The following is a 14,952-nucleotide window of genomic DNA, read 5'->3' as shown; positions in this document are numbered from 1 at the left end:
TTTATTTCTTAAGGATAATGCAGCCCCAACGGAAAAGGGTCACGATCGTGTGTTGGAACCGCATGCGGTGAGTAAAACTGCTTCAAATATCTCTGTGTTGTTAACTTAGCTATCAGCGCGTAAGCACATCAAGTAAACAACATGTGATGTTGTCATCAAACTGCACTTTCCACATGTACAGCTTAAAAAAAAAAAAAAAAAAAAAAAAGACGACATAAAGTGGAACTTAGTCATTTTCCAAAACCGCTAAGCAAATATATACAGTTTCAGTACATACCACATAGCATACCGCCTTTGCTGATGCTGCTCTTGTCAAATTTCAGCCTCTGGATCTGTTTCACAGCTTCCACATGCTCTCAACTCAAAAGCTTACTCGCGCTCGTGATTCTTTAGCTCCGCCCACACGTCACGCCTCTAGGCGCTCGTGTTTTTCCGGGAAAAATCGGTACAGACTATCTTTCTCTTATAAATATAATAAAATAAAGACTTTTTGGAGTTATGAAGGATCCAGTACTACTCTATAGGTACTCAAGATTAACAGGATATTGAGTGAAAACGAGCATTTCACCCCCCCTTTAATGTTAGAAATGTTGCAAGTTCGGAGTCGAACCTCATTTCTTTCAGGTCCATCAGTTGTCTCCAGCAATTAAAAGCAGTGCCGATGTTTACACTGGTTCGGCTCCTTTTCTTATCGGATTTGATTCGTGATTCTGAGCGCGGTTGTTTCCCTGTAGCGTGTGGTGGTCTCTTGCCAAGGGCTTGAGCCATCCTTCCTCTCTCTTCCCTGAACTGAAATGAAGTACTGGGCTGTACTTTCCACATGATTGACATCAGGTTCAAGTACACGCTCACAAGCCGCGCGAGTTATTCGTGTATTGCAGGTTGGCTGGTGGTTATGTTGCCCGCATACCACCTCCCATGGCCGAAACTGGTATTACGACACCTGTCGGGCCGGGGCTAATAATGCTAATGCTAATTAAGGTTGATATCTCTGCAGCACTATAACTTAACATTTTTTTAATGACATCATCGCCCTTATTTCTTCTCATTGTTTTGATGCTTGTAGGTCATATTATGGATATTTTTACCTCAATTTTTGCATATGGCACATTTAATGTTTGAGGTAAAGAAGGCATTCTTAAGCAGTAGGCTATAGGCTAATTTTCCTTTGAACATGAAATAAATCCAGGTTTATTATTATTATATAATTCGGTAACACTTTACAATAAGGTTCCATTACTTAACATTAGTTAATGCGTTAACATGAACTAACCATGAATGACACCTCTGTTCAGCATTAGTTAATATTTGTTAACGTTAACTCACACATGTACTAATGCATCTATTCACATTAACAGCACGGTTAGTTAACATTAGTTAATGCATTAGTTAACATGAACTAACCATGAACGACACCTCTGTTCCGCATTAGTTTATATTTGTTAACGTTAACTCACACATGTACTAATGCATCAATTCACATTAACAGCACGGTTAGTTAACATTAGTTAATGCATTAGTTAACATGAACTAACCAAGAATGACACCTCTGTTCCGCATTAAGTTAACGTTAACTCACACATGTAGCCTACTAATGCATCAATTCACATAAATAAGGCATTGATTTGTTGGTAAACATAATTCTACGGCGGAAAAATGTTGTTCATGTTTAGACGGACTTTACTATCATTACTTGCATTCAAATAAGCATTTATTAATGGATTGAGTGAACCTTATTGTAAAGTGCTCACTATTTCAACATTAACTGATGTGTTACTAACATTTGTAGACTCTTTATTGACATGACTTACCATTAATAAAGCATTTACTGATGGAATTTATGAACCTTATTGTAAAGTGTACACTATTTCAACATTAACTGATGTGTTACTAACATTTGTAGACTCTTTATTGACATGACTTACCATAAATAAAGCATTCATTGATGGAATTTATGAACCTTATTGCAAAGTGTTCACTATTTCAACATTAACTGATGTGTTACTAAAATTTGTACTCTTTATTGACATGACTTACCATAAATAAAGCATGTATTGATGGAATTTATGGACCCATTTTATATTAAGTGGCCTTAACTACTATGTACTTACATTTTAATTAATAATTTAGTACAATGTACTTATTGTGTACATACATGTTTTTACATTGTACTTATATTTAAAAAAAAAAAACATGTAATTACATCTGTATTTAATTTCTGTAATTACATTTATAATTACACTGTTGACCCATACTTTACACCTTAACCCACCCTTAAACTTACCCATACATCCAACCCTCTCCCTAACCTTACCCCTATCCCACCTCAATAGCAGCAAAAGTGTTTTACAATACAATATGAACACAGTAAGTACATTGTACTTATTTTTAATGTAAGTACATAGTAGTTAAGGCCACCTAATATAAAGTGGGACCGAATTTATTAACCTTATTGTAAAGTGTTCACTATTTCAAGATTAACTTATGGATTTCTAATATTTGTAGACTCTTTATTAACATGACTTACCATTATTAAAGCATGTATTAATGGAATTTATGAACCTTATTGTAAATAGATGTACTAACATTTGTAGATTTGATACAAAGCAGTGATTATTGACTTTACTGGACCTTAAATGAGTGAAAGTCACACATCACTTGCATTTTCACTTTACTACATTACATAACAATGGTATCAATTAACAATGTATACATATTACAAATTAATAAAAAGATAATTGGAAATTCATTTGTACAACTGTAGTGTTTGAAGCAAGAAAAATCATCTGCAGCAGAATTACAAAATGTACAAAATAAGAAATATATATACTGTTTGTATCAATGAATGGGACTATGGAAGAGGTGTTTCAAAAGAGTAAAAATAAGGATGATCTGGGAGTGAGCCAGCATGGTCAAGTTAGGCTGGAGAAATAATGGGCTTCGGGAGTTATCAGCTTTGTGTTTTAAAGGTGATATTTTCGATGAATATCCTTCAACAGTCTTCCAAGAGGACCATTTTTGTGACGATTTCCAAGCCAGTAAGTCCACTCTATTAGTTTTAGATTTTGTTTTAGTAGGTCCTCTCTCCTATTTCCTCTAAGACGCCATTGTAACGATATGCAAATCTCCATATTCATCGGGAAGAAGGAGGCGGGAACCGGTGCACAATCAAAATATTTTAATAATCCAAAATAAATACAAAACGGCGCACCAGCCCCTCACGGACGACTGGTGCGCACAAATAAAAGCCAAAACATAAAATAATGTCCCAGGCCTGGTCCTCTCTCGTCCTTCACGGTCGTCGCTCCAGTTTTATATCCTTCCATCTCCTACGTGGGACTCAAGACCGGCGGTGGGGCGCAGGTGTAGCTCATCTCCAATCACTACACCTGGCCTCACTCCTCGTTCCCACGCCTCTCGGCCCCGCCCCACTCGCCACATACCCCCATCGCCCCTCGCAGGCCGGGGGGTACCCTCGAGACTGCGCTCTACTCCCCCCCCCCCCTTCCCTCCGGGGGGGACCACTCACGGGGACCTGCAGGAACCTGGGGGTAGGACAGACGAGGCGAGAGAAAAGGAGATGGAAGGAGGAGCGACAAGGACGAGAGAGGGGAGAGAGGAAAAAAAAAAATCCGGTTCCCAGACGCACTGCTGCTCGGCCCTCCACCAGCTGGGTGATCTCCTCCGCGGTGCCTGGCGGTGGCACTGGACGGCCCTCGGCGGACGATGGACGGCGACGGTTCCTCCAGTTTTGGGCAGCCGGCAGGAGTCCCTTGTTCCCTGCCCCTCCGGATTCCTTCGCGGAGGCAGCAGGCTCCGGCCCCCTGGCGAACGGCGCCGACTCCTCCGCTCCCTCACGGACGGCAGCCGCCCCTCCATATCGTGGGCGGCCAGCAGCCGGGGGGATCACCTCTCGCCCTCGCAGCTCACTGACATCGGGCGGTTGCAGTCCGAATTTGCCGACGTGTTTTCGCCTCTGCCGGGTCGTACTAATTTGATTCAGCACCATATTGAGACCGAGCCGGGCGTGGTGGTTCGCAGCCGGCCATATAGATTACCTGAACACAAAAAAAAGGTAGTTCAGGCGGAATTAGAAGCTATGCTAGGGATGGGAGTAATCAAGGAGTCCCACAGTGATTGGGCGAGCCCGATAGTTTTGGTGCCTAAAACGGACGGCTCAGTGCGCTTTTGTGTGGACTATCGCAGGGTGAACGCAGTGTCAAAGTTTGATGCTTATCCAATGCCACGGATTGACGAGTTGCTCGATCGGTTAGGCACGGCTCGTTTTTATTCGACACTGGACTTAACAAAGGGATATTGGCAGATCCCCTTATCTCCCATGTCCAAAGAAAAAACAGCCTTCACCACGCCGTTTGGATTGCACCAATTTGTGACGCTTCCGTTCGGTTTGTTCGGGGCACCGGCTACGTTTCAGCGCCTCATGGATCGGGTGCTAAGACCCCATGCTGCATATGCCGCGGCCTATCTGGATGATATTATCATCTATAGTGGAGACTGGCAGCGGCATATGGAGCATGTGAGGGCCGTACTTGGGGCGCTGAGACGGGCGGGGCTAACGGCCAATCCGAAGAAGTGCGCAGTTGGGCGGGTGGAGGTAAGGTATCTGGGCTTCCACTTGGGTCACGGGCAGGTGCGTCCCCAAATTGACTGCAGTGATTGCAGCCTGCCCCAGGCCCAAGACCAAAAAGGAGGTGAGGCAGTTCCTGGGGCTGGCGGGATATTACAGGAGGTTTATCCCTGACTATTCGGACCTCACCAGCCCGCTGACTGACCTCACTAAAAAGGGGGTACCAGATACGGTCCAGTGGACGGAGCAGTGCCAACAGGCTTTCACCCGGGTTAAGGCTGCCCTGTGTGGCGGACCGCTCCTGCACTCTCCTAACTTTTCTCTCCCCTTTTTTTTGCAGACTGACGCGTCGGACAGGGGGCTGGGCGCAGTCCTGTCCCAGGAGGTGGAGGGGGTGGACCGGCCGGTGCTGTACATTAGTCGAAAGCTCTCAAAGAGAGAGACTAAGTACAGCACCATAGAAAAGGAGTGTTTGGCCATCAGGTGGGCGGTTCTCACCCTTCGCTATTACCTCCTGGGGTGGGAGTTCACCCTCTGCTCGGACCATGCGCCCCTCCAGTGGCTCCACCGCATGAAGGATACCAACGCGCGAATCACTCGTTGGTATCTGGCTCTGCAGCCGTTTAAGTTCAAGGTGATTCACAGGCCGGGGGCGCAGATGGCTGTGGCCGACTTCCTCTCCAGGAATGGGGGGGGGGGGGAGCTGCAGGCCGGATGGCTCCCCGGCCTGAGTCGGGCGGTGGGGGTATGTGGAATCGGCATTTAAGCCGCCCGCGAACCGGCAGAGACCGAGAGAGCTGAGGACTCGTGGGAGGAAGCAGCAGACGTGCGAGAGAGGACCAGGCCTGGGATATTATTTTATGTGTTTGCTTTTTATTTGTGCGCGTCAGTCGCCGTGAGGGGCTGACGCGCTGTTTTGTTTACTTTGAATATTAAAATTATGTTTTGATTGTGCGCCGGTTCCCGCCTCCTTCTTCCCGATGAGTATGGATTTGCATATCGTTACAGCCATATTTTTCCTTTGTAAGTTAACCATGCTTTTTCCAGATTTTGTGTATGGCTGCCTGTTATTGGATCTACAAAACACTGATTATGCTTCACAGGAAAATGGTTATAGCCAAGATCGGTTAGTACCCCTCTGTAAGCACGCCATTCATCACTAAGTATGGAACTTCCAGGATGCACATGTCGTACAATATGTGGGATAAGATGGTTTCGGGACCTTCGATGAACGAGTTTCAGAATAGGCTTGCTATTTCTTGGTGCAACCCCCAGCATCCCAAAGACCCACTTTCTTCTACGCCAACTCTTTGCGAACCTTCCACGTCCATACTGAAAAACAAGTATACAACTATACAATATTTAAAAATACAAAGCTTCCAAATGTATAGAATGCCTCATTTCCACTGAGCCGTACGGCACAGTACAGTTCAGTACGGTACTCAATTTTTGTAGTTTCAAATGTCAGAAGATGTGAATGATACCCTAATTCTGAACCGAACCATACCGTACCACTTTTTTGAGACCCTTTCATTGGGGTACCTAGGACAGTAGTCCGGTACTAAAGGGTGGAGTTAGCAGAACGTTGATTTTTTTGACAGATAATCAACACTTGCGCCTGCTATAAGAGGAATGATAACACAAGAGGAGCCATTTTTAATACAGCTGAAACACAATACCATTTCTTCTTGTGACAAGCAGGACAGCCGAGAATCAAGAACAAGATCTGCTATACTGTATGCACTCCATTGTTATTTTCTGAGTTGTTTTCTACTTTACAAGAATTATATTGTTCGTTTCTTTCAGGCATACACCGCGCCAATCAAGTAAGGGTTGGCCCACTGTTGGTACTGGAAATGCAAGCAGGATCAGGGTTTACCATGACGAATCGTACTGTACTATACTGTACCGCTCGGTGGAAACAAGGCATACATCATTCAAAACAATGCAATCCTTCTATACATTCTAACAGTCATCGGCCTAACAATCAAACACTCTTTGAACTTAACACTTAAAACTCTTGGTAACACTTTACTTGAAGGGGTGTGCATAAGACTGACATGACACCATCATAATCATGACATAACACATGTCATGAATATGAAGGAGGTTTTATGCATGTTTATGACAAATGTCATTAAGTGTCATTCACTCAATTATGACATTTTTAATGCAAACATTACATTGTTTGAGATGTCTTTGTTATGACAACTTGACTTTACTAGGACAACACAACCTGTCATAAATGTGTCATAAACATGACATAGCAGATTCATTATCAAACACTTAGCTTTATGGGTTAACATTTCATTAAACTGTCATGTGGTTGGTTTTGACAATGGCTGTCATGAAGCCATTGTAACATTTTAGTGACAAATTAAATTTGTACCACTGTAGTTGAGGTCAAGAAAAACATTCATGACACAGTTATAATGGCCTCATGACAGCCATTGTCAAAACCAATCACATGACAGTTTAATGTAATGTTAACCCATAAAGCTAGTGGTTTCTTAAAGGGATAGTTCGCCCAGAAATGAAAATTCTGTTCTCATTTACTCACCCTCAAGTTGTTTCAAACCTGTATGAGTTTCTTTTTTCTGCTGAACACAAAAGAAGATATTTTGAAAAATGTCGGTAACCAAACAGTTGATGGACCCCATTGACTTCCATAGTATTTTTTTTTTTTTCCCACTATGGAAGTCAATGGGGTCCATCAACTGTTTGGTTACCGGCATACAACTTCATGGATTCTTTACAAATAGCTCAAACTTTTTTGGCCATGCTGCTGAGTGTACGTGAGCTTCCAGCAATGCCATCTTCAATCATGTCGATTTGTCTCAACTGAAGGCCTTGAGCAAACCTTTGTTAAAAAAAAATGACAAAACTTTAGTGTTCATATTTCTGTTCAACTACTTTCAAAATTAGACTAAAACTTCAATTAAAATGTTTTAAACATACCGATATATGAACTTCATCCATGAGAATAAATTACACTTTGACTTGGCAAAAAGTGATCCATACCTAACTGACTTGAACCTTCCCTTATGTCTGTTTCGTGTACAGGACCTTTACAGAACATGTTATAAAAGATTATAGTGAGTAAGACTCTGCGTCATATTTGTTTAAATAAATTTGTTCCTAAAACCATAGCTGACATTTAAAATTGTCCAGCTATGTCTGGAAAATAACATCATGAATTATTAAAAAGATAATTTAATCAAGCAAGCTCTGGTCAAACAATTATTTTAAATTAATAATAATAATAATACTTACCAAACATAGTTGTCTGCTTTGTTGGGTTTATGAGTCAGCTTCATTTTATGTTGGCATAAATTGCACTTCATTTTAGCTTTAAGCAATTTTTTTTTCTGGAGCCATTTAATCAACTTCAATTTCTTCCTCTTTGTTTGACGTCCTTCAATCATTGACAGCAATTTTCGATTTAATGACGGAGCCATGTCACCTTATAAATACATATACAATTATTTAAAAGAGTATATTTAAAATAATAATAATAATAATTAATACCTTAATATTTAGTATTCATGCAACAGATGGTTTAGACATAGGCCTACTCAACACACAAGACAAATACATTGACTGAAAGCATTGTAAATATTATCTGATTAACTATGGTAAGGTTTTATGCATTTTTGCGTTTCATGAATAAAGATGAATATACAGTATATTATAATTCTAATAAATAGAATTATTTATTTAATAAAATAGTTAAAGAATAAATATATCAGAAAAACAATTATAGTGTTGTGCTATATAGGCTACATTTCATCTTAGAGCTGAAGAAAGAAACATACATTTATGTTACATTTATCATTTACAATTCTTAGATTTACATAATTAAAAGCTGTAATCAAATCTTACATGATGTGTCACTGGATTGTATGTGATGTTCGCCGTTGCATCTGTTAATTTGCGAAGGAGTTGAGCGAGCGGGCTTTTCGGCTTTTCATCAGGAAGTAGCGTTCCTTCCGGAAGTACAAATCCCGAGAGATTTTTAGCAATACATTTTTAAATCAAAACAAGACAAACGTATTATTTACTTTCAAATTGTTAAATGCTGTTATTTTATCGAAGCCATCAGTCATTGTTATTTCAGCTTCGTTAAAAAGAAGCTTAATTTCTGCAGTTCATTTAAAGAAAAACTACCATACCCACAATCCTTCAGCACTTTGCGGCAAAAAATAAATAAATAAATAAATAAATAGAGCGGCCAGCAGTTATCCAGCGGAGACTGATAAACAGGTGTCGAATGCCAAAGCAAGTTTGATGATGGAGAGTGGACTGACAGATGACAATTTAAACCATCAGACCAGAGGGAGACAGAAGAAAAAACTGTCTCGGGATGAACGCACAGAAAAATCCGGTAAATGATGCACGTTTATCAACTAGCTAACTTTAGATAGCTACTATTTAAGTTTTACAAATGAAACCATCAAGAAAACGGTTGATCCAGGCTTGAATAGTAGAAATAACTGAGAAAACGAAACGATTTTTACTTACAATTTTTAACTAAGTAAACCTTAAGAGTCCCTCCAACCCCCTCTCCCTCCCTCTGTGTGTGTAACATAATCAGGATGATTTTGTTGTTAAATAGCCTATTATTATTTTTTTTTTATTTTATTTTTTTCTTTATAGATAAACCCACTGAAGCAGTGCCCACTGTGTCTATAGCTTTGGCTAAAGCCAAGGCAGAGACTGACACATGGAAGGTGAAATGTCAGTATCTGCAGGAGAAAATAGAAGATTTAACAAAAGATCGAGATTTCCTTAGACAACAGCTGTCAGAAGGTAAAGTTTTTGTGAAAGTTTTGTGTTGTTTTAGTGTTAAAATCTCTCTTTAAATACATAAAATGTGGTAAATCTGGTAAACCCACGTATTAAACTTAACTAAGATAGATGTAACAGGCAGTGGTGATGTTAATATGGACTTTTTTTGTCATTTGGAGTGAAGTTAACATGTAACCTATAGTCACAAATGCAGGCATACAGAATATGACTTTTAACTGTTTTTTTTTTCTTCCCCGATTAAAGCCATCAAAATGGACAACAACATTCCTGACAGAATTAAAGATAAGCCTGCAGACATCCCCAAAAGAATGAAAATCGATTCAGAAAGTGACTCCACTGATTCTGACTCTTCTGAGTCTTCTGACTCAGAGTCATCTGGCTCAGACTCTTCGAGGGAGAAGAAGAAAAGAAAGAAGAAGGAAAAGAAAGCAAAGAAAAGAGTGAAAAAAACAGAAAAAAAACAAGCAAATGAGTAAATTCTGTCAAAGGGGTAGGTTGTGCAAATTGAAATAATTTAATAAATGTTTTTTTAATATATCAGGAATGGAAAACTTGTGTTTTGTAATCTGTGTTGTGTACTTTACCATTAAACACATGAATGGAATGGGTTCCTAAAATGTGATCTCTAGAAACATAACAATTGCCGAAATTTCCTCTTTTTTTTACTGTCTTAGTTACTGATCCATGGCAGATGGTAAAGCGGTACAAATCAGTCCTGGAGTTTTTCAAAAGAGGAAGCAACATGGCACATGCTTTCCGGAAGTATGGTGTTGACCGGAACACAATTGTGCAGAGTGCAGCTATTGCTGAACTGGCGATTGCAGCACCAGAGAAATATGCAGAAATCCATGAAAAACAGGAAAAGGGAGAGAAATTATCAAACATAACCCAGAAATGTCAATACGCAATCATGGCCGATGAGAACATTGCAAACATAATACAAACAATGAAAACAGATGGGAAGTTGCTTCCAATAAGAAAATAGTCAATTTTCATGTTATAAAAAGTCGGTAAAAAAAAAAAAAGAACCATATACGTGTTTTCCATGTTTATTACAAAAATATATTTTGCCTTGTTTATGCCTGAATTGATAGGGCAGCACATTTTGTTTTGTCCTTAAAAATTTTGTTTTGTATGTTTTGTTCTGGCAAAGATTGCCAATGTTGACCAGTTCTGATAATGTAATAAAGAGGTCTTTTCTCAACATCCTGAAAATGTTAATAATGAATGGCTTTCACACATTTAAGGTCCGATAAATTAAATATTGACTGTTTACGTACCTACAAATATTACTAACACATCAGTTAATGTTGAAATTGTGAACACTTTACAATAAGGTTAATAAATTCCATCAATAAATGCTTTATTTATGGTAAGTCATGTCAATAAAGAGTCTACAAATGTTAGTAACACATCAGTTAATGTTGAAATAGTGAACACTTTACAATAAGGTTCATAAATTCCATCAATAAATGCTTTATTAATGGTAAGTCATGTCAATAAAGAGTCTACAAATGTTAGTAACACATCAGTTAATGTTGAAATAGTGAACACTTTACAATAAGGTTCATAAATTCCATCAGTAAATGCTTTATTAATGGTAAGTCATGTCAATAAAGAGTCTACAAATGTTAGTAACACATCAGTTAATGTTGAAATAGTGTACACTTTACAATAAGGTTCATAAATTCCATCAGTAAATGCTTTATTAATGGTAAGTCATGTCAATAAAGAGTCTACAAATGTTAGTAACACATCAGTTAATGTTGAAATAGTGAGCACTTTACAATAAGGTTCACTCAATCCATTAATAAATGCTTATTTGAATGCAAGTAATGATAGTAAAGTCCGTCTAAACATGAACAACATTCTTCCGCCGTAGAATTATGTTTACCAACAAATCAATGCCTTATTTATGTGAATTGATGCATTAGTAGGCTACATGTGTGAGTTAACGTTAACTTAATGCGGAACAGAGGTGTCATTCTTGGTTAGTTCATGTTAACTAATGCATTAACTAATGTTAACTAACCGTGCTGTTAATGTGAATTGATGCATTAGTACATGTGTGAGTTAACGTTAACAAATATAAACTAATGCGGAACAGAGGTGTCGTTCATGGTTAGTTCATGTTAACTAATGCATTAACTAATGTTAACTAACCGTGCTGTTAATGTGAATTGATGCATTAGTACATGTGTGAGTTAACGTTAACAAATATTAACTAATGCTGAACAGAGGTGTCGTTCATGGTTAGTTCATGTTAACTAATGCATTAACTAATGTTAACTAACCGTGCTGTTAATGTGAATTGATGCATTAGTACATGTGTGAGTTAACGTTAACAAATATAAACTAATGCGGAACAGAGGTGTCGTTCATGGTTAGTTCATGTTAACTAATGCATTAACTAATGTTAACTAACCGTGCTGTAATGTGAATTGATGCATTAGTACATGTGTGAGTTAACGTTAACAAATATAAACTAATGCGGAACAGAGGTGTCGTTCATGGTTAGTTCATGTTAACTAATGCATTAACTAATGTTAACTAACCGTGCTGTTAATGTGAATTGATGCATTAGTACATGTGTGAGTTAACGTTAACAAATATTAACTAATGCTGAACAGAGGTGTCGTTCATGGTTAGTTCATGTTAACTAATGCATTAACTAATGTTAAGTAATGGAACCTTATTGTAAAGTGTTACCTATACTTAATTAGGCTACACTATAGCCTAATAGGTATATTTTTTATTTACATTTCTTACTTTTTTACTGTATTTCTATGTTCTAAGTTCCATGTTCGTTCCTTCCATCCATTTAATTAAACGCAAATAAAACGAAACATTTGTTTCTCTTTTAAATTTATATTCAACTGGGGAGCAATTGAAAAAAAAAAACTGAGTAGCAGGCAGAATATGCAATGCATTAAAAAAAATAAAAAATAAAAAACTTGCTTCCATTGGTCAATTTGTGTCTGAATGGGAGAGACTTGGCCAGAATAACATGTGCATCAGACTTTGAATGTATTGTGTTTACTGTAGTGTATTAACATTGTGCCTGATGTAAACAAATATATCTTTATACTCAAACTTTATAATCAAGTTTATCAAAGTGGATTTCTGAACAAACCACAATAAAGTTATATAAATTATTATAAACATGAATGAATATTTGGATGTGTTTGTGACAAATTATTATTATTATTTTTTTCCAGAAAACTTTTTAAACGTATGACTGAACTTTTCTCATTTGATAGATCTGCTTTTCAAATTATTTTTGAAAACTTGGTGTGCATTTTCTTACATGGAACAGAAAACATACACTTGGACTATTTTGTAGGTATTTTATTTCAACATGAAAGAACTGTCCAAGCTAAGCATATTTCAACTTATCATTTCCCTTTTGACTCTGATAAACTGGTAATTAATCTTCTATTCAAGTGACACAATATACCGTTCTCATATTATGTGTATAAATAGCTGTGCTAAAACATTTGTGAGAATTATTTGCCAACAGATCTTCGCTAGGGATATGGCACATCTAAGAATCACAATGGTTTCTAAACTAATCTTTTTTTATTCGTTTTTTTCTCCTACACCACTAGATTTAGTCATATCATCAAGATTTCAAGGCCGTTTACAAATTGTGTTACAGTTGGTCTGTGTATGTTTTAGGTGAAGACATCTCTTTGTGCAACCCGTTCTCATCAATATGAGTATAAATAACACGACTTTACCAGGGACTGATGACGACACAGTGGTGCCCTGGGCACAGACAGGCCCCCTCGGTTGAAATATTGTAATTTTATTCTAAATTTTGTTAACAATATCTTGATTCTTAAATATAAGTAAATACATTTTGCACCTTTATGTATCATGTTAGTTTGTCTGTAGTGGGCTATGGGAAAAGTAACTAATATTAGTGTAATCTATTGACTAGGTGAAGTCAGCTAAAATGGGTCGTCAGGTAAAATGGGACAAAAAGTTTGTAGCCTCATATCTCTTTAAATTGTTAGAGCCAATCATAATAACTGATCTTGCATTGTAGCTTCAACATTTGTTGACATGTAACAATAATTTTGATTGGTCTGAGTTTAAGGCAGCCAGGGCAGAGTGTTACATGAAGCTTGTCAGAGAAACTGTAAGGTATGTGAGCCTGACATAGTCAATTCAAGTTTTTTTTTTTTTTTTTTTTTTTCAAATATGTCGTAAGCATACAAACACACATGCACACAAAAGACACCAATGCACTGAAACACACACTTATAGAACGTTATACAGTAAGTTAATTTTTATTAGCATTGTTTAAATAAAAATATTGGTTAAACTTTCTATTTAATGAAATACATTTATGGTGTTGTTGCAATGGTACACTAAAGACCATAGGGTCTATTTACTATTAAAAATAAAATTATTTCATGTGGAATTACCTGGATCATTTTAACTGAACAGTTGACCCATTCTACCTAAATGTTGTGCCTAGGCTCAAGAAGAAACCTTCTGATAATCTAACTCTCATAATGTTTAAATAATTATGCTTTTTTCACATTTAAAATATATATATAGGCCAATATTTGTATATATTTAAGAGACCCATATTAATTGAAAAAATATTGAAAAAATAATGAGATCTCATGTATTAGCTTATTTAATGTTATTATAAGTCATTCACCAACACATGGCCCATTTTAGCTGACTTCACCCTAGTCTATGTATAAAACCCATCTTTTAACTTGCACAAGTAGATATTGGTGTCATGTCGTAGAATATTTTTAATCCAACTGACTTTGTACTTTTAATTGTAAATTTAATGAAAACATTGTAAGTTACTAATTATAAAACTTTCATTGCTACTTAAAGAGAGCAAAGAATATTTACATTATCAAAGAAAATTAACTTCAGTCTAGACAGAGTTCAGGCACTCTCAACAACTCCCATTATAATCACTGAAGCTGTTTATACTGTGAAATGTATATCTTACTTAGATACACACATCTGCACTCTGTTTATGATGAAATAATTAATCGCAGCATTTAGTCAGCGAGCGCGAGAAATGAACAAAACACAAGCTTTTCAGCGATGACTCGTCAGAATGCCTCTGATTGGCCATTGCATTCATCAGCTCGACAGAATCCAGTGTGATTGGTTATAATGTGCAGCACTGTAAGTACTGTCAGCAAACAGGACTCTCTATACACTGCACGCCTCAGACATCTGGTGGAAAGAGTGATTCGAAGCGTCAAGGAAAACCACATCAGAGATTCTGTTGTGCCACTCGCCTTGACTGGAAGTATTAATCATATCTGGCATAATGGCTGCTTTATGGTTTATTATCATGTTTGAGTAGTGAATGTATATTTGTATATTAGATTTTTAAGAATAACTGTGATTATTACAATAGTAGTATTTTAGTGTTAATAATTGATAGCAGTTTTTTTATATATACGTTTTTGGTAACTTTTTCAGTTAGTTGCAGTGCATACCCTTTAATACCTATCATAATTAAATGTGATTTTACTTATTTTTACTTTTTATTGTAAAGTAAAATTTTA

The sequence above is a fragment of the Carassius gibelio genome, chromosome A13 (assembly GCF_023724105.1).
Source record: "Carassius gibelio isolate Cgi1373 ecotype wild population from Czech Republic chromosome A13, carGib1.2-hapl.c, whole genome shotgun sequence".
Classification (NCBI taxonomy): Eukaryota; Metazoa; Chordata; class Actinopteri; order Cypriniformes; family Cyprinidae; genus Carassius; species Carassius gibelio.
Note: the sequence above shows the minus strand (reverse complement) of the source record.